This window comes from Carcharodon carcharias, chromosome 26, assembly GCF_017639515.1.
Source record: "Carcharodon carcharias isolate sCarCar2 chromosome 26, sCarCar2.pri, whole genome shotgun sequence".
Classification (NCBI taxonomy): domain Eukaryota; kingdom Metazoa; phylum Chordata; class Chondrichthyes; order Lamniformes; family Lamnidae; genus Carcharodon; species Carcharodon carcharias.
In genome coordinates this window covers 40,684,677-40,706,423 of record NC_054492.1, presented here as the reverse complement: position 1 = coordinate 40,706,423, position 21,747 = coordinate 40,684,677, and the positions used below count along the sequence as shown (strand labels likewise).

The window sequence follows — 21,747 nt, the reverse complement described above, 5'->3', positions numbered from 1 at the left end:
GGGGAGGTGTTGCACTGAATCAGTGGAGTGTGCACTTCAGGTTGCGGGAGTGTTTGACTGTGCAACCAACAGTGTGAATTTTCTTGATAATTGATGCCTGATACTTGAGCTTAAGCAAGTGTTCTCTGAAATCTGAAGTCATCAGAGTACCATGACAGGGCATAAATGGAGAGTGCTGTCACGCCCTATCATTGCTATTAGTCACTTATAGCATAATGAGATTCTGCTATGTTACAGGATGTGACATAGCCTATATACATGTAGCTGCCTATAACTCATAGTTTAAAGTATGGCACATTAATGACCAGCAATAGACAGGGATCAGTTGTAATGTTCAGAGTTGTCTGAAAATATCCTTTTAAATACAATCCACAGAGAAGAATGGTCATGATTTCTACATTTGATGCTGTGTAAAGTTGACTATGCATTATCCTTGGGTTAGTGAGGGAGAAATCAGTTAAGCTTTGTGTGTGTAAACCCACGCACAAACATTGCGTGAGGATAACATCTGACTTGATTTTGATAGGCTGTCTGACAACAGCGTGATAGATTCTCTCTCAGATGGCACATGGGCAAGGTATTGGAGTGGCTTTGATACCTCTGGAACTGCATTCGATCAATACTGTCAGTATTGGTCATGCAAAACTTTAATTTTTGATTCCATGGGTTTATTGATTCTTCATTTATCTCCCAAATTATATAACCTTTGCTTTTTATATGCTGCATTTGTTTCTTTTTGGAAAATATTGCTGCCTGTTTCGCTAAGAGAATTCAGCGATCTGAGTTTTGGACTGTTGTGTTACGAATATCTAATTTTATGATTCATATGTTTTGGGAGTATAATTTTTAGCCTAGGAATTGAAATTTTTAAATATAAGATAAATGAAAATGTCTTGTTTGAGAAGCTGGTAAGCAAACCTAAAGTAATTGCAAATCGAATGGTGGCCTGTGTTTTTAATCATGTCGTCATAGTGGGTCGTACATGCAAGGAGGTCAAAAGCAAGTGTGAAATCCATGGAAATTGGAAGATTGTATTTCACACTCTTTGACTTTTTTTATTCATTTACAGGGTGAAAATCCTGCCAGCATTAATTGCCCATCCCTAATTTCCCTTGAGAAGAAGGTGGTGAGCTGCCTCCTTGAACCACTGCAGTCCCTATGGTATAGGTACACCCACAGTGCTGTTAGGGAGGGAGTTCAAGGATTTTGACCCAGCGACAGTGAAGGAACAGCGGCGATATAGTTCCAATTAAGCATGGCTTGGGGCTTGGTGGTGAACTTCCAAATGTTGGTGTTCCCATGTATTTGCTGCTGTTGTCTTTTTAGATGGTCGTGGTCGGTTCGGAAGGTGCTGCCTAAGGAGCCTTGTTGAGTTTCTGCAGTGTATCTTGTAGATGGTACACTCTGCTGCCATTGTTTGTCAGTGGTGAAGGGAGATAATGTTTGTGCAAGGGCTGTCAATAAAACAGGATGCTTTGTCCCAGATGGTGTCAAGCTTCTTGAGTGTTGTTGGAGTTGCACTCATCCAGGCAAGTGGAGAGTATTCCATCACACTCTTGTAGATGGTGAGCAGGTTTTGGGGTGTCAGGAGGCGAGTTACGCACCGTAGGATTCCTGGCCTCTGACCTGCTCTTGTAGCCCAGGATGTTTGATCGTGGGGGATTCAGGGATGGTAATGCCATCCATTGTTAAGGGGTGATGGTTAGATTCTCTCTTGTTGGAGATGGTCATTGCCTGACACTTGTGTGGCGCAAACGTTACGCACTACTTGTCAACCCAAGCCTGGATGTTGTCCAGGTCTGCTTCATTTGTACATGGACTGCTTCAGTACCTGAGGAGTCGCGAAGGTGCTGAACATGTGCAATCATCAGCGAACATCCTGACTTCAGATGGAAGGTCATTGATGAAGCAGCTGAAGATGGTTGGGCCTGGGACACTACCCTAAGAAACTCCTGCAGTAATGTCCTGGAACTGAGATGATTGACCTCCAACAACTACAACTATCTTCCTTTGTGCTAGGTGTGACTCTTACCAGCGGAGAGTTTTCCCCAATTCCCATTGCCTCCAGTTTTGCGAGGGCTTGTTCGTGCCACGCTCGGTCAAATGCTGCCTTGATGTCAAGAGCAGTCACTCTCACCTCACCTCTGCATTTCAGCTTTTTTTGTCCATGTTTGAACCAAAGCTGTAATGAGGTCCGAAGCTGAGTTACCCTGGCAGAACCCAAACTGAGCATCAGTGAGCAGGTTATTGCTAAGCAAGTGCACTTGATAGCACTGTTGATGACTCCTTCTATCACTTTACTGATGATGGAGAGTAGACTGATGGGGCAGTAATTGGCCTTGTTGGACCTGTCCTGCTTTTTGTGTGCAGCACATACCTGGGCAACTTTCCACATTGCTGGGTAGATGCCTGTGTTGCAGTTGTACTGGAGCAGCTTGGCTAGGAGTGTGGCAAGTTCTGGACCATAAGTCTTCACTTCTGCCGGAATATTGTCAGTGCCCATAGCCTTTGCAGTATCAAGTGCCTTCAGCCATTTCTTGATAGCATGTGGAGTGAACCGAATTGGCTGAAGACCGGTGTCCGTGATGCTGAGGACTTCTGGAGGAGGCCAAGAAGGGACATGCGTTTGGCACTTCTGGCTGAAGATTGTAGCAAGTGCTTCAGCCTTATCTTTTGCTCTGATATGCTTGGCTCCCCCACCATTGAAGATGGGGATATTTGTGGAGCCGCCTCCTCCTTCAGCGAGTTATTTAATTGTCGTGCACCATTCTCGACCGGATGTGGCAGGACTGCAGAACTTGGATCTGATCTGCTGGTTATGGAATCGCTTAGCTCTGTCTGTCACTTGCAGCTTATGCTGTTTGGCACGCAATTAGTCCTTTAGCTTCACTCAGTTGACACCTCATTTTTTGGTATGCCTGGCGCTGCTCCTGGCATGCCCACCTGCACTCTTCATTGAACCATGGTTGACCCCCTGGCTTGGTGGTAATGGGGGATATGCTGGGCCATGAAGTTACAGCTTGTGTTTGAGTACAATTCTACTGCTGCTGATGGCCCACAGCACCTCAGGTTGTCCAATCTTGAATTGCCAGATCTGTTTGAAATCTATCCCAGTTAGCATGGTGGTAGTGCTACACAACACAACGGAGGGTATCCTCAGTGCAAAGATGGGACTTTGTCTCCACAACGATTGTGCAGTGGTCACTTCTGCCGAAACTGTCAGGGACAGATGCATCTGCGGCAGGCAAGTTGGTGAGGATGAGGTTAAGTATGTTTTTCCCTCTTGTTGGCTCCCTCTCCACTTGCCGCAGATGCAGAGTTGCAGCTATGTCCTTTTGGCCTTGTCCAGCTCGGTCTGCGGTGGTGCTACTGACCCACTCTAGGTGATGGATTTTCCCCCACCCAGAGTACATTCTGCACCCTTGCCACCTATGTGCTTTCTCCAAGTGGTGTTCAACATGGAGAAGCTGATTCATCAGCTGGGGTGGTGGGGGTGGCATGTGGTAATCAGCAGGAGGTTTCCTTGCCCATATTTGACCTGCCATGCCATGAGACTTCATGGGGGCTGGTGTCGATGTTAAGAACTCCCAGGGAACTTCCTACCGACTGTAGACCACTGTGTTGCCACCTTTGCCAGTGGGACAGGACGTACCCAGAAATGGTGATGGTTGTGTCTAGGACATGATCTATAAGTTATGATTCAGTGAGTATGACTATGTCAAGCTTTTGCTTGAGAGACAGCTCTCAATTTTAGCACAAGCCCCTAAATATTAGTAAGCAGGACTTTGGAGGGTTGACAGGGCTGTAAAGAAAAAAAAAATATTTGAATTGCCTTTCAAGGAAAAGCTGATACTCAATTTAATTTTTGTTACATTCTTAGAGACAAAAGGAGTAATGTATAACATAATAGTTGGTGTTTTCCATGTTGCAGTGATGAGATGCAACTATGTGGGGCAGAAGTGCAGCCAAATTGTGACCGTCAATTAAAAGATTCTGGAAGGACGAATTTAGATAGTTGCTCACAACACCATTTAAAGAAGCTTATGCGAACTTAGTTAACTGGTTTTAGTTCAAAGGTTAAGGTAACAGCATAACATTTCCACCCTTTGGAATGGATTGAAGTGTGTGGTTGGCAGTTTGTGAAACCTCTACTATGAAATATCTCTGTACTTTAAAGTTAAGGTAAAAATTCTGGATAATGGCTAATGCTGCTTTGTAGAAATTGCATCTTGCTGTGAATAAAGAATTGAGCTTAAATTGTTGCAGTTTGAGACTTCGACTCCTGTCTTTTTTCTCCTTTCACTCTGCATAGTGATAGCAGATTTTGTTTGACCGAGGTGGTATTAGAACTTGTATCCTGTTTATCTGAGTTTATTAATTTATTTCCAGTTTCTTTATTTGATTAGCTGCTTCCCTCCAGTTCCCTAGATCACTGGGCCAAACTTGCCTGAATTCTCATCTTTTTCTCATTTTTGTCTTTTCTCTCATGTCCTCTCTGAGCTTCTCATGTCCACAAAACCTATCTACTGATTCCCTAACCTATTCTCGCTAAATTGCCAATTATCCAACTTTTTTCTTAACCACCATGATAGCAATGTTATTAATCGTTTTTTCCCCTCAGGTACTGTCACCCTCTCCTTTGAATCTATCACTGTTCTCTCTTTCAAAAAACTAACCCATGGCACCTGTCTTTCAAGCTACCACCCTTTCTCAAACTTGTTTTGCTCTCAAGTCCCACCATATCCTCTTGCTTCCTAAATTCATGCCCATCTTTTCTGGAATTCCATGTGTGAATCCAAACAATCAGGTCCAACCTTTGCCACAGAACCAGAATGGCTCATCAAAGTCAGAAATGACATTGAGTGACTGTGATCAAAGTATTCCTCCATGTCTATCTTGATCTGTCTGTAGCCTTTGACCTGTTTGACCACACCATCCTCTTCCTATGCCTCTCTGCTGTCATCCAGCTGGGAGAGACTACACTCTCTGGTTCTATTATTACTTGTCCAATTTATGCCTAGAGAATCGCCTGCAATGGCTTCTCCTCACACTTGCACACTTATCTCTGTAACCCCGACAAAGATCAATCTTTGACTGCCTCCTTTAAGAACATAAGAACGAGGAGCAGGAGTAGGCTATTCAGTCCCTCGAGCCTGCCCCGCCATTCATTATGATCATGGCTGATCTCATTTCGGCATCAACTCCAATTTCCTGCCCCCTCCCCATAACCTTTCAACCCATTACTAAAAATCTGTCTATCTCCTCAAATTTATTCAGATCCCGGCATCCATTGCACTCCGAGGTAGTGAATTCCACAGATTCATGACCCTTTGAGAAAAGTAATTCCTCCTCATCTCTGATTTAAATCTGCCACTTGTTAGCCTAAAACTATGGCCCCTCATTCTAGAATGCCCCAGAAGGGGAAACATCAGCTCCACGTCTGCTTTGTCCATCCCCTTTAGCATCTTGTATACCTCAATTAGATTTCCTCTCATCTTTCTAAACTCTAGTGAGTATAGGCCTAAACTGCTCAATCTCTTCTCATAAGACAAGCCCCGCACCTCAGGAATCAATCTAGCAAACCTCCTCTGAACTGCCTCCAATGCAACTACATCCTTCCTCAAGTAAGGGGACCAAAACTGTGCACTGTGCTTCAGAATGTGGTCTCACCGATGTCTTGTACAGTTGCAACAACACTTCGCTATTTCTATACTCTATTTTTGTAGCAATAAATGCCAAAATTCCATTTGCCTTCCTTTATTACCTGCTGTACTTGCATACTAGCTTTCAGCAATTCATGCACGAGGATGCCCAGATCCCTCTGCACTGAAGCATTCTGAAGTTCCTCTCCATTTAAATAATAAGTTGCCTTTTTATTCTTCTGACCAAAATGGATAACCTCACACTTATCCACATTAAACTCCATCTGCCAAATTTTGGCACATTCACCTAACCTCTCCATATATATTTGTAAATTTCTTATTTCTTCATTGCAACTTACTTTCCCACCTATTTTGTTGTCATCTACAAATTAAGTTATAGTACCTTCTATCCCTGAATCCAAGTTATTAATATAGATTGTAAATAGTTGGGGCCCAAGGACTGAACCCTGTGGCACTCCACTAGTTACAGCTTGCCATCCAGAAAAAGACCCATTTATCCTGACTCTCTGCTTTCTGTTGGTTAGCCAATCCTCTATCCAAGCTAATATAACTCCGTGTGATCTTATCTTGTGTATTAATCTTGTGTGCGGCACCTTATCAAAGAGCTTCTGAAAGTCCAGATATACTACATCTAGAGGATCCCCATTATCCACTTTGCTTGTCACATCTTCAAAGAACTCTAGAAAATTAGTCAAATATGATTTATTCTTCATAAAACCATGCTGACTCTGATGGATTGCATTTTGACTTTCCAAATGCCCCATTACTACTTCCTTAATAATGGATTCCAAAAATTTCCCAATGACAGATGTTAAACTAACTGGTCTATAGTTCTAAAAACAAAAAAACTGCGGATGCTGGAAATCCAAAACAAAAACAGAATTACCTGGAAAAACTCAGCAGGTCTGGCAGCATCGGCGGAGAAGAAAAGAGTTGACGTTTCGAGTCCTCATGGCCCTTCGACAGAACTTGCGTTCGAGTCCAAGAAAGAAGCCCTTTGATAAGGTGCCGCACACAAGATTAATACACAAGATAAGATCACACGGAGTTATATTAGCTTGGATCGAGGATTGGCTAACCAACAAAGCAGAGAGTCAGGATAAATGGGTCTTTTTCTGGATGGCAAGCTGTAACTAGTGGAGTGCCACAGGGTTCGGTCCTTGGGCCCCAACTATTTACAATCTATATTAATAACTTGGATTCAGGGATAGAAGGTACTATAACTTAATTTGTAGATGACAACAAAATAGGTGGGAAAGTAAGTTGCAATGAAGAAATAAGAAATTTACAAATATATATGGAGAGGTTAGGTGAATATGCCTGTCTCTTTATGGGGTATGTGGAACATTCCTTGTTGCAGTCCTACTCCGGCCCCCTTCCACAACTCTTTCTCCGGTACATCGATGATTACTTCGGTGCCGCTTCATGCTCTCGTCAGGACTTGGAAAAATTTATTAATTTTGCTTCCAATCTCCACCCCTCCATCATTTTCACGTGGTCCATCTCTGACACTTCCCTTCCCTTCCTTGACCTCTCTGTCTCAATCTCTGGTGATAGACTGTCCACCAATATCCATTACAAACCCACCGACTCCCACAGCTATCTCGACTACAGCTCCTCACACCCCGCTTCCTGTAAGGACTCCATCCCATTCTCTCAGTTCCTTCGCCTCCGTCGCATCTGTTCCGATGATGCTACATTCAAAAACAGTTCCTCTGACATGTCCTCCTTCTTCCTTAACCGAGGTTTTCCACCCACGGTTGTTGACAGGGCCCTCAACCGTGTCCGGCCCATCTCCCGCGCATCCGCCCTCACGCCTTCTCCTCCCTCCCAGAAACATGATAGGGTCCCCCTTGTCCTCACTTATCACCCCACCAGCCTCCGCATTCAAAGGATCATCCTCCGCCATTTCCGCCAACTCCAGCATGATGCCACCACCAAACACATCTTCCCTTCAACCCCCTTATCGGCATTCCGTAGGGATCGCTCCCTCCGGGACACCCTGGTCCACTCCTCTATCACTCCCTACTCCTCAACCCCCTCCTATGGCACCACCCCATGCCCACGCAAAAGATGCAACACCTGCCCCTTCACTTCCTCTCTCCTCACCGTCCAAGGACCCAAACACTCCTTTCAAGTGAAGCAGCATTTCACTTGCATTTCCCCCAACTTAGTCTACTGCATTCGTTGCTCCCAATGTGGTCTCCTCTACATTGGAGAGACCAAACGTAAACTGGGCGACCGCTTTGCAGAACACCTGCGGTCTGTCTGCAAGAATGACCCAAACCTCCCTGTCGCTTGCCATTTCAACACTCCACCCTGCTCTCTTGCCCACATGTCTGTCCTTGGCTTGCTGCATTGTTCCAGTGAAGCCCAACGCAAACTGGAGGAACAACACCTCATCTTCCGACTAGGGACTTTACAGCCTTCCGGACTGAATATTGAATTCAACAACTTTAGGTCGTAAGCTCCCTCCCCCATCCCCACCCCCTTTCTGTTTCCCCCTTCCCTTTTTTTTTTCCCAATAAATTATAAAGATTTTCCTTTTCCCACCTATTTCCATTATATAAATAAAAAAAATCCCCCACTAGAGCTATACCTTGAGTGCCCTACCATCCATTCTTAATTAGCACATTCGTTTAGATAATATCACCAACTTTAATTTTAACACCTATGTGTTCTATTGTACTATTGTCATTGACATCTTTTGATGATCTGCTTCTATCACTGCTTGTTTGTCCCTACAACCACACCCCCCCCCCTCCACCTCTTTGTCTCTCTATCTCTCCGCCCCCCACACACACACACCTTAAACCAGCTTATATTTCAACTCTTTCTTGGACTCGAACGCAAGTTCTGTCGAACGGTCATGAGGACTCGAAACGTCAACTCTTTTCTTCTCCGCCGATGCTGCCAGACCTGCTGAGTTTTTCCAGGTAATTCTGTTTTTGTTTTGGTCTATAGTTCCCTACTTTCTGCCCCCTTCCCCCCCCTTTTTTTTTGAATAAAGGCATTATATTAGCATTTTCCAACCCACTGGAACCTTTCCAGAATTTCCCTTTCCAGGGAATTTTGGAATATTATAGCCAATACATCCACTATCTCCGCTGCCACTTCCTTTAAGAGCCTGAGATGTAGGCCATCAGGTCCTGGGGACTTGTCTTCCTTTAATCCCAACAGTTTGTTCAGTATTTTTTCTCCAGTGATGGTGATTGTTCTAAGTTCCTCCTATATATCCTCTGCACTACCTGTTACTATTGGGATGGTACTAGTGTCCTCCACTGTGAAAACTGGGGCAAAATTTTGATTATGCGTCACTGCCATTTCTGTGTTCCCAACTCATTTGCTCATCTACACTCAATCCATTGGTGACTTCATCTGAGAACATGGCATTGGTTTCCATATATACGCTGACAACACCCAGCTCTACCTCGCCACCACCTTTCTCAACCCCTCCACTATCTGTAAAGTGTTTTAATTGCTTATCTGACACCCAATAGTAGATAAGCAGAAATTTGCTCCCATTGAATATTGGGAAGACTAAAGCCATTATCTTCAGTCCCCATCACAAACTTTTCCCCCATAGCCACCAACTCCATTCCTTTCCCTGGCAACTTAAGGCTGAACCAGGCTATTGGCAATGTGGGTGTCATATTTAACTTTGATATAAGGTTTTACCACACAACTGCACCATCATCAAGACTGCCTTTATCTGCCTTTGTTACGTTGCCCAACTCTGCTCCTGTCTTCACTCATCCATTGAAATTTTCAATGGTGTCATTGTTACCACCATATGTTACTATTTGAATGTGTGGGAGGCTGGCCACCCACATTTTCTTCATGCCTCTTTTCCCCCACCCTCCACCCTACCTTTTTAAACTTGATGTCATCTAACTCTCTCTTGCCCATGGCATTTAAACTTGGTTCCATTCACCCGTCACCCTGTGCTTGTTGATATATAGCTCCTGGTGAAGCAAAATCTCAATTTTAAAACTCATCCTTGGTTTCAAGTTTCTCCATTGCCTCACCTCTATCTCTGTAATCTTGTCCACCTCTCAACCCTCCAAGATATTGGTGGTGCTTTAATTCTGGCCTCTTGTGCATCCCTAAGTTTAATCTCTTCACCATTGGCAGCTGGACCCTAAACTCAAATTCCCTTGCTGAACATTTCTCCCTCTCTAAAGTGCTATTTAAAATCCACCTCTTTGACTTTTGCTTTTGGTCATCTGTCTTGATATCATCTTACATGGCTCGGTGTCATGTTTTGTTAATGTTCCTTAGAAGTGCCTTTAGGATGTTTCATCATTTAAAGATGTTAGTTAAGCATCAGTTGTTTTGTTTTATGCTTACCTGAAGGAAATGATGCATTTTTGGATCCAATTTAAGTGCAATCTGCTGCCCGATGCTGAATCTGTCAAGCCCAGGTACTGGAGAGTGATTTATTTTTAAAACCTTCCTCATAACCAGGTCCTTCCCTGCCTGGGTGGGATGGCAGTGGGAGGGGTTGTGAGAGAAGGTAGTGCATGATAGTGCTAGAATATTTGGTTTTTGGCTTTGTGATCAGAACAGTCTGAATATTAGGAAGATGAAAGCCAGTATCTTCAGCCCTCATCTCAAATTCTGTTCCTTAGCTGCTAACTCCCTTTTTCCGACCAACAGGTACAAGGCTTTTGCTACCTGTGTGGATAAGAACAAGGACTGCAAGGTGGATGAGCAAACTGGCCTTGGGACCATGGTGCAGGATGCCACACAAGTAGAGGAATTGAAAAGCAATGTGGTAGGATAGGGGAAAGTATAGTCAGGGAATAGTTCTTTGTGGCCCCAACTGGGAGTTCCGAAGGTGATGTTGCCTGCCCAATACCAGCGTGAAGGGTATTCCTTGCGACTGGAGACAAACTTGGGAGTGGGAGGAGGTAGATTTAGTTGTTGTGATCAACACAGGAACCAACAACTTAGTTAGAACTATGCATGATGTTCTGCTGAGCTAGTTTGAGAAGTTAGGGTCCAAATTAAAAGACAGAACCTCAAAAGTAATAATCTCTGGATTGTTACCTAAGCTGCACACCATTGGCATAGGGTAAAGTAAGTCAGAGAACTAAATGTCTGGCTCAAAGATTGTGAGAAGCAGGGGTTTTGACATCAATACTTGGGAAAGAGGGAGCTGGGATCAGTCCCCTGGTGAATTGTGTAACCAGGGCTGTGGATAGGGCTTTAAAGACAACAGAACAGAATAGTAATTTGGGTAGAGATGAGCAGAATGGGACAGGAAGGGGCAGCATTTAATGTAATGGTGTATCAGTGAATAAGATCCATGCATTTAATTGAAATTAAAAAAAGAAACACTTTTATCTCAATGTGTGAAGCATTCGCAATAAGAAAGATACACACACGGCACAAAGTGCAATACATCGTTTAGATCTAATTGCCATTAGAAAGACATAATTACAGGGTGAAGAAGTTTGGGAAATAAATTGTCCAGGGCATGCAATATTTCAAGAAGACAGAACTGGAAAGCAGGAGGAGTAACCCTGACAGTAAACTACGACATAAGGTCAATATTGAGAAAGGATCTTGGCTCAGAAGATCGGTTGTAGATAGAGATTAGGAATAACAAGGGTCAGAATATGCTGGTGGGGGTAGTTTATAGGCTCTCTAACAGTAGTTTACCATTGGGCAATGCATTAAACAAGAAATAATTGAACCTTGTAATAAAAGCAATGTAATAGGTATGGGGGGACTTCAATCTTGATGTAGACTGGACAAGTCAAATTGGCAAAGGTGAACTGGAAAATGAACTTGAGGAAAGCTTTTGTCACAGTTTCCTGGAGCAATACATTGTGGAACCAACTAGGGATAAAGATAGTTTACGTCTGGTATTGTGCAGTGAAGCAGGGTTGCTTCGTAATTTCATGGTAAAAGATCCGCTGGAAAATAATGATCATAAAAACAATTGAATTCCATATTCCATGACAATACAAAGCTAGATGAGAATGTAAGCTGTGAGGGGGAGACCAAGAGGCTGCAAAGAGATATAAACAGGCTAAGTGTGGGCAACAAGGTGGCAGATGGAGGATAATGTGGGGAAGTGAGACATTATTCACTTTGGTCGTAAGAAAGGAAAAGCAGAATATTTTTCAAAAGGTGCTAAACTTAGAAATATTGATGCTCAGGGGGATTTGGGTGTACTTGTACAAGGTACACTTAAGGTTAGCATGCTGTACAACAAGCAGCTAGGAAGGCAAATGTCATGTTGGTCTTGTGCAAAAGTACAAGAATAAGGAAGCTGTGCTTTAATTGTTCAAGGCTTTATTGTTCCCTGCTCATATTTGTTAATTCCTATAATCTTTAGTCAAAAATGTCATTGGAGCACCATAGAGCTTCAGCATAAATATCTCTGGCTTTTTGACACTGCTATGACAAACTCCACGCACATCTCCCAGGTAAGCCCAGACAATTGATTGAACTTGTGGGGATAACTTAACTCTCAACAATGAGGCCATTGGAATGAGTGCTGTACAAATAGCATGTGGATATATACTTTTGTATCATCTTGAGTCCATTGTTAGCAATCTCTGAGTCAGAGGCTTAAGGGTTCAGAAGGTCTGATTATAATCTCAAGTGCATGATTGGGGCTAAGATTTTAATACAGTACCCAGTGTCACCAGAGTTACTGTCTTTTGCCTGAGATGTTAAACTAGGGGTGCTCTCCAATTGGTCAGTTGAATGTAAGAGTTTCAATGGCACCACAGGTATTAGAAGAGTATGGGGTTCTCCTGATATCCTGGTCAATGTTCAACTAATCACCAAACAAATTATCCAGCTCTTATCTGATTTTGGTCATTTGTGCACAAATTGGCTGGTAATTCATTTATTTGCTTTTTTTGATAAACATGACAGCCAATAACAGTAGTGGTTGTATTTCATATGAAAACAATACTTTCTACTTAATCTGAACCATATGGAGATGTACATTTCCTCCTTAATGCTTATTTTGCTGCAATGGTTACAAGCAGTTTCTGGTAGTTTCATGAAACTGCAGTGACTAGTTCAGATCCGGAATGTTCTGTCTTAATGGAATAAAAACAAAAAAACTGCGGATGCTGGAAATCCAAAACAAAAACAGAATTACCTGGAAAAACTCAGCAGGTCTGGCAGCATTGGCGAGAAGAAAAGAGTTGACGTTTCGAATCCTCATGACCTTTCTGTCTTTCTGTCGAAGGGTCATGAGGACTCGAAACGTCAACTCTTTTCTTCTCCGATGCTGCCAGACCTGAGTTTTTCCAGGTAATTTTGTTTTTGTTCTGTCTTAATGGAAGTTGGACCATTATCTGAAGAGAAAAGATATGCAGCGCCACGGGTAAAAGGTGCGAGAGTGGCTTTAGGGGTAAATTGCTGTTGCAGAGAACCAGCACAGATATGAATGGCTGCCTTCCATGCTATAATCATTCTATGATTATGGTTCTTTGCAAGATGAGCAAAATGGCACAAAATAAGACAATTTCCAAGAAGTGGCATCTGGTGCAATATACACCAAAACTGCTGACCCATGTGCTAATATTCAAGATTTCAATCACGACACATCATCTATCTAGTTTCCTGTCACTGTTACTATGTGATAACTTGGTGTCTTCAAAAGATTTTCATGGCAGATGTCACAGTCTCCTTGCATTAATGCATACTTCATCTTATTGGAGTAGTGAGTCACAGGAGATTGTGAATATGAAAGCAGCTTTTGGGAAAAAAAAGCTTTTGTAGCCTCTACAGAACTTTGTGTCTATACTGATTGTCGCGCAGTTTTTGATTTAACAGTATGAAGCTTGATGTGAATTTCGAGGCTGAATTGTAAATATTTTGTAATGATGTAAAACCTAACATATGGCATGCTATGCAAAAACTAAAGAGCTGTATTTCAGTTACTATGATTAATAAACCCATCAAAATGTACCCCTTGCAAAAACCAAACTTTGCTAAAAAGTGTTGTAGTACTATATTAAACAAAAATACATTCTCTCAGAAGTGCCCATGTATCATAGCTTGCAAAGGCAACAAGTTTCCTTTTTGTTAGATCATGCAAATATATCTGCTACTTATTGGAGATATTAGCTCTCCTTCCTCTTAGATCATCACCTTGTGTTACTCCCCACTAATTGCATTTTGTAACTAGTGTCGAGGAAAGTACAGCTAGGAGGTATTTTTAATAAAAGAACTCCCTACTTTTTTTTTTGTGTGGGGAAACTCGCCAACTAATATGGAAACATTGAAAATTTAAGGCACAGAAGCCCATCATGCCTTTGCTACCCAAACAAGAGCTGCCTCGCCTCATCCCAATTGCCCAGCTCTTGCTCCATAGCCCTGTAGGATACGGTGCTTTAGGTGCGCTTCGAAGTACTTTTTTAAAAATGATGAGGATTTCTCCCTCTACCATCCTTCCAGATGGTGAATTCCAGGTGGAAAAAAGAACTCCAATTACCCCCTGCAAACCTTCTGCCAATTTCCCGGTTACTGAAATCTGCTAAGGGACATATGTCCTCCCTATCCACTGTACCTTGGTCCCTTATAATTTTTCCACCTCAATTAAATCTTTTTTCAACATTCCAAAGAAAACAGCCCCAGCCTATTTAAAAAAAAGAAGAAAATGCTGGAAACACACAGCAATCCTAGCAGCATCTGTGGAGAGAGAAACACTAACGTTTCAACTCAACAAGGCTCCTTCGACAGCACCTTCCAAACCCCCGACCTTAACCACCTAGGAGGACAAGGGCAGCGGATGAGAAGACCACCACCTTCACCATCTTGACTTGGAACTATATCGCTGTTCCTTCACTGTCACTGGGTCAAAATCCTGGAACTCCCTTCTGAACAGCACTGTGGGTCCACCTGCACCACATGGACTGCAGCATTTATAGCAGCGGCTCATCGCCACCTTCTCACGGGCATTTGGATATGGGCAATAGACGCTGGCCTAGCCAGTGACACCCACATCCTGTGAAAGAATATAATTTTAAAAAAACTTTTTGTCAGATCTCCCAGTTTATCCAATCTTTCCTCTTAACCAAAATTCTCAATTTCTGGTGGCATCCTCGTAAATCTCCACTGTACCCTCTGGTTTAATCGCGTCCTTCCTGTAATGTAGTGACTGCACGTAATGTTCCTTAGGTGGGGGTGGGTTCCACCGTCCGTATAAGTTGATTAGAAATTATTGGCTCATCACATGTTTGGCCACAATAACACAATTTTAACCACACCCATTAAATTAGTGGAGAGCCTTTTGCTTACATGCACACAATACAGGTTGCATTACATATACACATGTATATTTACCTAACGCATCTACCACCATTCAGGGAGGAAGTAAAACACTGATCAAAAAGCACTCTGGCATTTGGTTTTTCCCTTTTAACCTGTGTTCAATGGTAGAATGGTTAAAGTACACAGGCATATGCTGTGCAAATAAGTAATGAGATTACATGGTGTCTAATGACAGTGTCTATTATTAATTATTTTTTATTGTAATACAATTGGCCACATGTGGCTAATGCATTGGGTGACACTGTGATGAGGTGCAGTACATTGAAGATGTCCTTTTAATGGGCTTAAGTTTTCTAATGCTGAATTCAAATCTATAATAGGTTTAATATTAGAATGTTGTATTTAATGACTTTCTCCTTCACCCAAATAGCATGACGTTTTGCTACTTTGAGTTCTGAGAGCTCCAATACTGAAGTTTACAAAGTCAGCCTTCATTTTAGCAATCTTTCTTTTGACCTTGGCTCGAAGAAACAGGTTGAGGGAGGGCCAATGATACATTGTATTTGAATTTATTAAGATAAATGACATGCATTCACCCTTGACAGACTTTAGAGGAACTGTGATAGTCTTGTGTTTTCGGTTCGGCCCCACCCCGGGAAATGTGACTTCCTGAACGTGTAGGCAGATGGTTAGAGTGGTTACCATGATCAGCAGCAAGCTCAACCTGCATTATTCCTTATTGGGCCTTCTGACTTGAGTTGCATACAATAGACTTATTGTTTGCTGCCTGCTGAATTAGTGCAATAAGCTCATACTGGGCAACTTTGTTATCTCGCTCAACGTAGGTTCAGATGTCGTGAAAAATTGCTCAGGAAGCACAAATTATGTGTTCATATACTTTATTCAATGGAAGCTCCTTCAGTCTTGAACTTAGTTATCAAAGGCAGCATTCTATGTCTCATTTCTTTTCATGGCTGATGCTGCAGATCTTTTTTCCTCTGTTCAGTTTGGTTTGTTCCCTTCCTTGCTATGTAGGTTTTTCAGAGCCTCTTTCTGGTCTTTTATCAGCTTAATAGTTGCATTATTTTTTACTAATAGCCATAGGTTGAGTTGCCAGCTTCACACAAATGCCTATAACTTGTTCATTTATGCATGCTGGTAGTATTAGCTCTTTGTATTTTAAAAATTATTTCATGGGATGTGTGTGTTGCTGGCAAGACCGGCATTTGTTGCCCCATCCCTAATAGACCTTGTAAACTTTTTTTCATATTTTTTTTAAAAGTGAAGCATGTTCTTCCTGTATTGTGAACTGAGGGTCAGTAGTATATGATTGCTGGCTACCAGTTTATTCAGCATGAGCTTGCCATTGCTCAGTCTTTTTCTGAAATTTAATTGATAGAATAGTCAAAGTGTACTTGACAAATTAATCCCTCTGTAGCTCAAAGCACACAAAACAAATGGTGATGCAGTAAACAGTGTACGATATAATTAGCCTGACTTCTTGGTCTTATTTCTTAAATAGCAGTAATTCTAAAGCATTTGGGAATACCTTATTTTAATTGTGTTTTTAGTTATGACCAGCTCCTCAAACATTCGATCACATTTTAAACAACTTCTGATTGCAGGAAGTGAAAAGGGCATTGCAGATCTGCAGAATCATCTTTGCCTTTTTACTTAATGCCTTGGCCCTTCCTCAAACTGTCATGTAAATCTAATTCTAAGTACCTGTCTGGTTTTCTGCTTTATCCAATGTTGCAAAGCTTACTGAAAAAAAGGCAATGTATTTTTCTTTCTCTCACTCTTGTGTTCTCATGCTCTGATACACATGTAAATGTGCTGTTGTTTATGTTTTTTAGATGATTAGTGGAAACATTGGTGATGGTTGTGCGATGAGATATTTAACCATTTTAAACAACCTCAAAAACAGGAAGTCCTAGCCAACTATCTCTCCCCCCCACCCCCCCACTTCTCTCTCTCTCTCTCTTTCCCCCCCCCCCCCCCCAAACCTTAAACCAGCTTATATTTCACCCCTCTCCTTATATTCACTCAGTTCTGTGGAAGGGTCATGAGGACTCAAAACTACAACTCTTTTCATCTCCGCCGATGCTGCCAGACCTGCTGAGTTTTTCCAGGTAATTCTGTTTTTGTTTTGGATTTCCAGCATCCGCAGTTTTTTGTTTTTATATTTTTATGTCATAGTTAGCATTGACTTATCCTCCAGTGTATCACAGCAAATGCTGGTCGTTAACAGGTTCTCCCATCCAAAAAATAATTTAGTAATACTTTGAGGAGAACCTGTGAGATAGTGCAAATCAGTTTGAGACTTATTCTTTTCTTCTGTATTCTCTTTCTTTCCACACCATCACTTATACTTTGAAACATTTGGATGTTGACATTTCATTTTAATACACTTAAACAAGGCTTTGTATTTTTTCTGAGCTTATATTTTAAGGAAATTAATCGATTGCAATCATTTGATCAGTGTTGGCCAATGACTGTGTTTTTGTAGCTATTAGTTTGTTAATAACCTTGATAACTAAAATTCATTTACAAATAAGCACTTGAAAATAGATGCACAATTTTCATACACATTATTATATGTTTTCTGGCTAAAAATTATTGGACTTCGTAAAAAAATGAATATTGCAGTACTGCTTGTAATCGTTTATCTGTGCACACAGCCTGCATCTTAAACAATTGAATTGAAAACTGTTAACTGTTTGAGAGGCAAGACTATTTTTGTCAGTTTTTAGTACAATTGTGAACTTCTGATGCAAAGCTTTTTAAAAGCAATCTTTAATGGATGCGTACACATTTCTCTAATTGTCTGTATCTGTTAATACCTTTAATGGTTATAGGATAGGTTGTTATCAGCAAACCTAGTCCGCCTGGCACATGCAGTGTCAAGCAGATTTAGATGTAAGAGCAGAAAATGAGTATTTTGGGGCAGCTTGTCTTTTTAATGGGGGAAAAAATAGATTTTTTCCTCCTATTTAAGAGCACACTTTATTCTATCAGGAGTTAAACTTGCTTTATCTTTAATAGGCCTGGAAGATTGGGTTGGATAGCGTTATCTTAATGTGTTTGCAACAGAGTTCAGACAATTGCTGGATCTTGTGTACCAGCAGACTATTGCCAAAGTAGAGCAAAGAGCACTTTTGTCAGTGAAATTGAGCTTGAAACTACTGTTAGCTTCCATGTTCTATGAAGGTACGACAGTAAAAGCTAAACTTGTGTAGCAGGAACTGCTTTTTGATGATAAAACAAGAGAAGGTTTACTGGCAGTTTTAGATAAGTGTATTTTTTTAATACTGGATAGCCTTATTAGCTGCAAACCTGTGATAGTTAATGTGAGAGGGGAGGGCTGAAAGATATATTTAAGTTGCATTCCACCCTTCATTAGCTCCTACAATCTGATACTCTTTTTGAGTAAATCTGTTTCCATCTGTTTCAGATGAAGTTACATTGTTTCATAGTTTGCCATTGTGAGATTTGAACTCTTGATCTTGGGGTTACAAACCCAGTACCATAACCACTTGGCTACTTAGGCCAAGCCTCCTACAATCTGATGGTGAAGCCTGTAGAGTTGATTTTTTTTTTATTCTTTAACAAGATGTGGGTGTCGCTGACTAGGCCAGTGTTAGTTCCCCGTCCGTAATTGCCCTTGGGACGGTGGTGATACAGCCACAGTGCTGTTTGGGGGTGGAAGTTTAGTTCTGGGATTTTGACCCAGTGACTGTGAAAGAACAGTTCCAAGTCAGGATGGTGTGTGGCTTGGAAGGGAACTTGCAGTTGATGTTCTCATGCATCTCTTGCCCTTGCCCTTCTAGGTGGTAGAGGTCATGGGTTTGGAATGTGCTTCGAAGGAGCCTTGGTGAGTTGCTGCAGTGCATCTTGTAGATGGTAGACACTGCTGTCGTTGTGCGTCAATGGTGCATGGAGTGTGTTTAAGGTGGTAGATGGAGTGCCAATCAAACGTGCTGTTTTGTCTTGGATGGTGTAGATCTTCTTGAGTGCTGTTGGAGCTGCACTCACCCAGGGAAGTGGAGAGTATTCCATCACACTCCTGACTTGTGCCTTGTAGATGGTGGACAGGCTTTGGGGAGTCAAGAAGTGAGTTGCTCCCTGTAGAATTCTCAGCCTCTGGCTGTTCTTGTAGCCACAGAATTTATATGGTTGGCCCTGTTCAGTTTCTGGTTAATGGTAACCCCCAGGATGTTAGATTCTCTCTTGTTGGCGATGTCATTGCCTGACACTTGTGTGGTGTGAAGTTTACTTGCCACTTATTAGCCTAAGCCTGAATGTTGTCCTGTCTTGCTGCATATGGGCACGGGTTGTTTCAGTATCTGAGGAGTTAGGAATGGTACTGAACGTCATCAGCAAACATGCCCATTTCTGACCTTAGGATGGAGGGAACGTCATTGATGCAACAGCTGAAGATGGTTGGACCTAGGACATGACCTTGAGGAACTCTGGCAACAATGTCCTGGGATTGAGCTGTTTGACTTCCAACAATCACAACCATCTTCCATTGTGCTAGGTATGGCTCCAACTAGTTTTCCCCTTGATTTCCATTGACTTCGGTTTTGTGAGGGCTCTTTGACGCCACGCTCGGTCAAATGCTACTTTGATGTCAAGGGCAGTCACCCTCCGTTCACCTCGGGAGTTCAGCTCTTTTGTTTATGTTTGGGCCAAGGCTGTCATGATGTCAGGAACTGAGTGGCTCTGGTGGAATACAAACTGAGCATCAGTGAGCAAGGATATTATTGAGTAAATGCCGTTTGATAGCACTGCAATGACACCTTGCATTACTTTGCTAATGATCAAGAGTAGACTGGTGGGGCTTTAAATGGCCGGGTTGTATTTGTCCTGCTTTTGTGGACAGGATATATCTGGGCAATTTTCCACATTGCTGGGTAGATGCCAGTGTTGCAGCTGTACTGGAACAGTTTGACGAGAGTTGTGGCTTCAGCACTATTGCCAGAATGTTATCGGGGCTTATAGCCTTTGCAGCATCCAGTGCCTTCAACTGTTTCTTGATATCACGTGGAGTGAACCGAATTGGTTGAAGACTGGCATCTGTGATGTTGGGGACCTTGGAAGGAGCCTCCTGCTCCAGTTAGTTTTTTAATTGCTCATCACTATTCACAACTGCATGGAGGAGGCCTATCTGACCAGTTGGTTGAGCTTTGTCTATTGCATGCTGCTTCTGCTGTTTGGCATGCAAGTAGTCATGTGTTGTAGTTTCATTTTTAGGCATGCCTGGTGCTGCTGCCGGTGTGCCCTCCTGCACTCTTCTTTGAACCAGGGTTGATCCCCTGGTTTGATGGTAATGATAGTGTGGGGGATATGCCGGCCATGTGATTACAGATAGTGGTTGAATACAATTCTGTTGCTGCTAATGGCCCACAGCGTCTCATGGCTGCCCAGTTTTGATTTGCTAGGTCCATTCTTGGTTCCCTCACCACCTGCCACAGACCCAGTCAAGCTGCTGTGTCCTTCAGTACTTGGTCAGTAATAGTGCTACTACTCTTTGGTGATGGACATTGAAGTCCCCTACCCAGAGTACGTTTTGTGCCTTTTCCACCCTCAGTGCTTCTGTTCAGTTCAACACGGAGGAAAACTGATTCATCAGTTGGGGAGGTGGTGTTGGTGGGGAGGTTATGGGGTAGGGGGTAATCAGCAGGCAGTTTCCTTGTGCATGTTTGACTTGATGCCATAAAACATCATGGGATCTGAAGTCAATGTTGAGGGCTCCCAGGGTAACTCCCCCCTGACTGTATACTGCTGTGTCAGTCCTGCCAATGGGACAAGACATACCCAGGGATGGTGATGGCCGTATTTGGGACATTGTATGCACTTTATGATTCGGTGAGTATGACTGTCAGGCTGCTAACTTGTTTAGACTGTGGGACAGCTCTCCCAATTTTGGCCCTCAGATGTTAGTAAGGAGGACTTTGAAGCATTGACAGGGCTGGTTGCACTGTTGTTTCCAGTGCACAGGTTGACAGTCCATCCTGTTTAATTCCTTTTTGACTTTTTAGTGGTTTGACACAACTGAGTGGCTTGCTAGACCACTGCAGAGGGCAGTTAAGAGTCAACTGTGGGTCTGGAGTCACATGTAGGTCTGACCAGGTAAGGTGGCAGATTCCCTTCCCTAAAGGACATTGGTGAGCCAGATGGGTATTTACAATGATCAATGATAGTTTCAAGGTCACCATTACTGAGACTGGCTTTATATTCCAGATTACTTAATTGATAAGCAAAAAACTGCGGATACTGGAAATCCAAAATAAAAATACCTGGAAAAACTCAGCAGGTCTGACAGTTAATGTTCCGAGTCTGTATGACTCTTCAACAGAACTAAGGAAAAATAGAAGAGAGGTGAGATATAAGCTGGTTTAAGGGGGGGTTGGGACAAGTAGAGCTGGATAGAGGGCCAGTGATGGGTGGAGATTGTCCTTTTGTCTATGACATCTTTTGACAAAGCGGTGTTGATGGTGGTGATATTAGCCAAGAAATGCGCTAATAGGTGACATTAAGGATAGAAAGCAGGTCGAACAAGGTACAGATAGCCCTAGTGGGGGTGGGGTGGGGGGAAGGGATTGAAATAGGCTAAAAGGTAGAGATAAAACAATGGATGTGAATACGTTTAAAAATAATGGAAATAGGTAGGAAAAGAAAAAATCTATATAAATTATTGGAAAAAAGGGGGATCGGAAAGTGGGTGGGGATGGAGGAGAAAGTTCATGATCTAAAGTTGTTGAACTCAATATTCAATCCGGAAGGCTGTAAAGTGCCTAGTTGGAAGATGAGGTGCTGTTCCTCCATTTTG

The 21,747-nt window shown here is 42.4% G+C and overlaps 1 protein-coding gene across 2 annotated transcripts in view; it reads left to right on the top strand.

Annotated features, from left to right (window-relative positions):
- The window catches only part of adam10a (ADAM metallopeptidase domain 10a), a 207,026-nt gene that overhangs the window by 12,457 nt on the left and 172,822 nt on the right, over positions 1 to 21,747 (top strand). The window contains exon 1 of one of the 2 annotated variants that reach the window (XM_041174820.1): positions 19,434 to 19,452. The exons of the other annotated variant lie outside the window; for it this stretch is intronic. The gene's annotated coding sequence lies outside the window, so the exon portion shown is untranslated. Of the gene's footprint in view, positions 1 to 19,433; positions 19,453 to 21,747 lie in introns of those variants that run through there. 2 annotated transcript variants of the gene reach the window in all.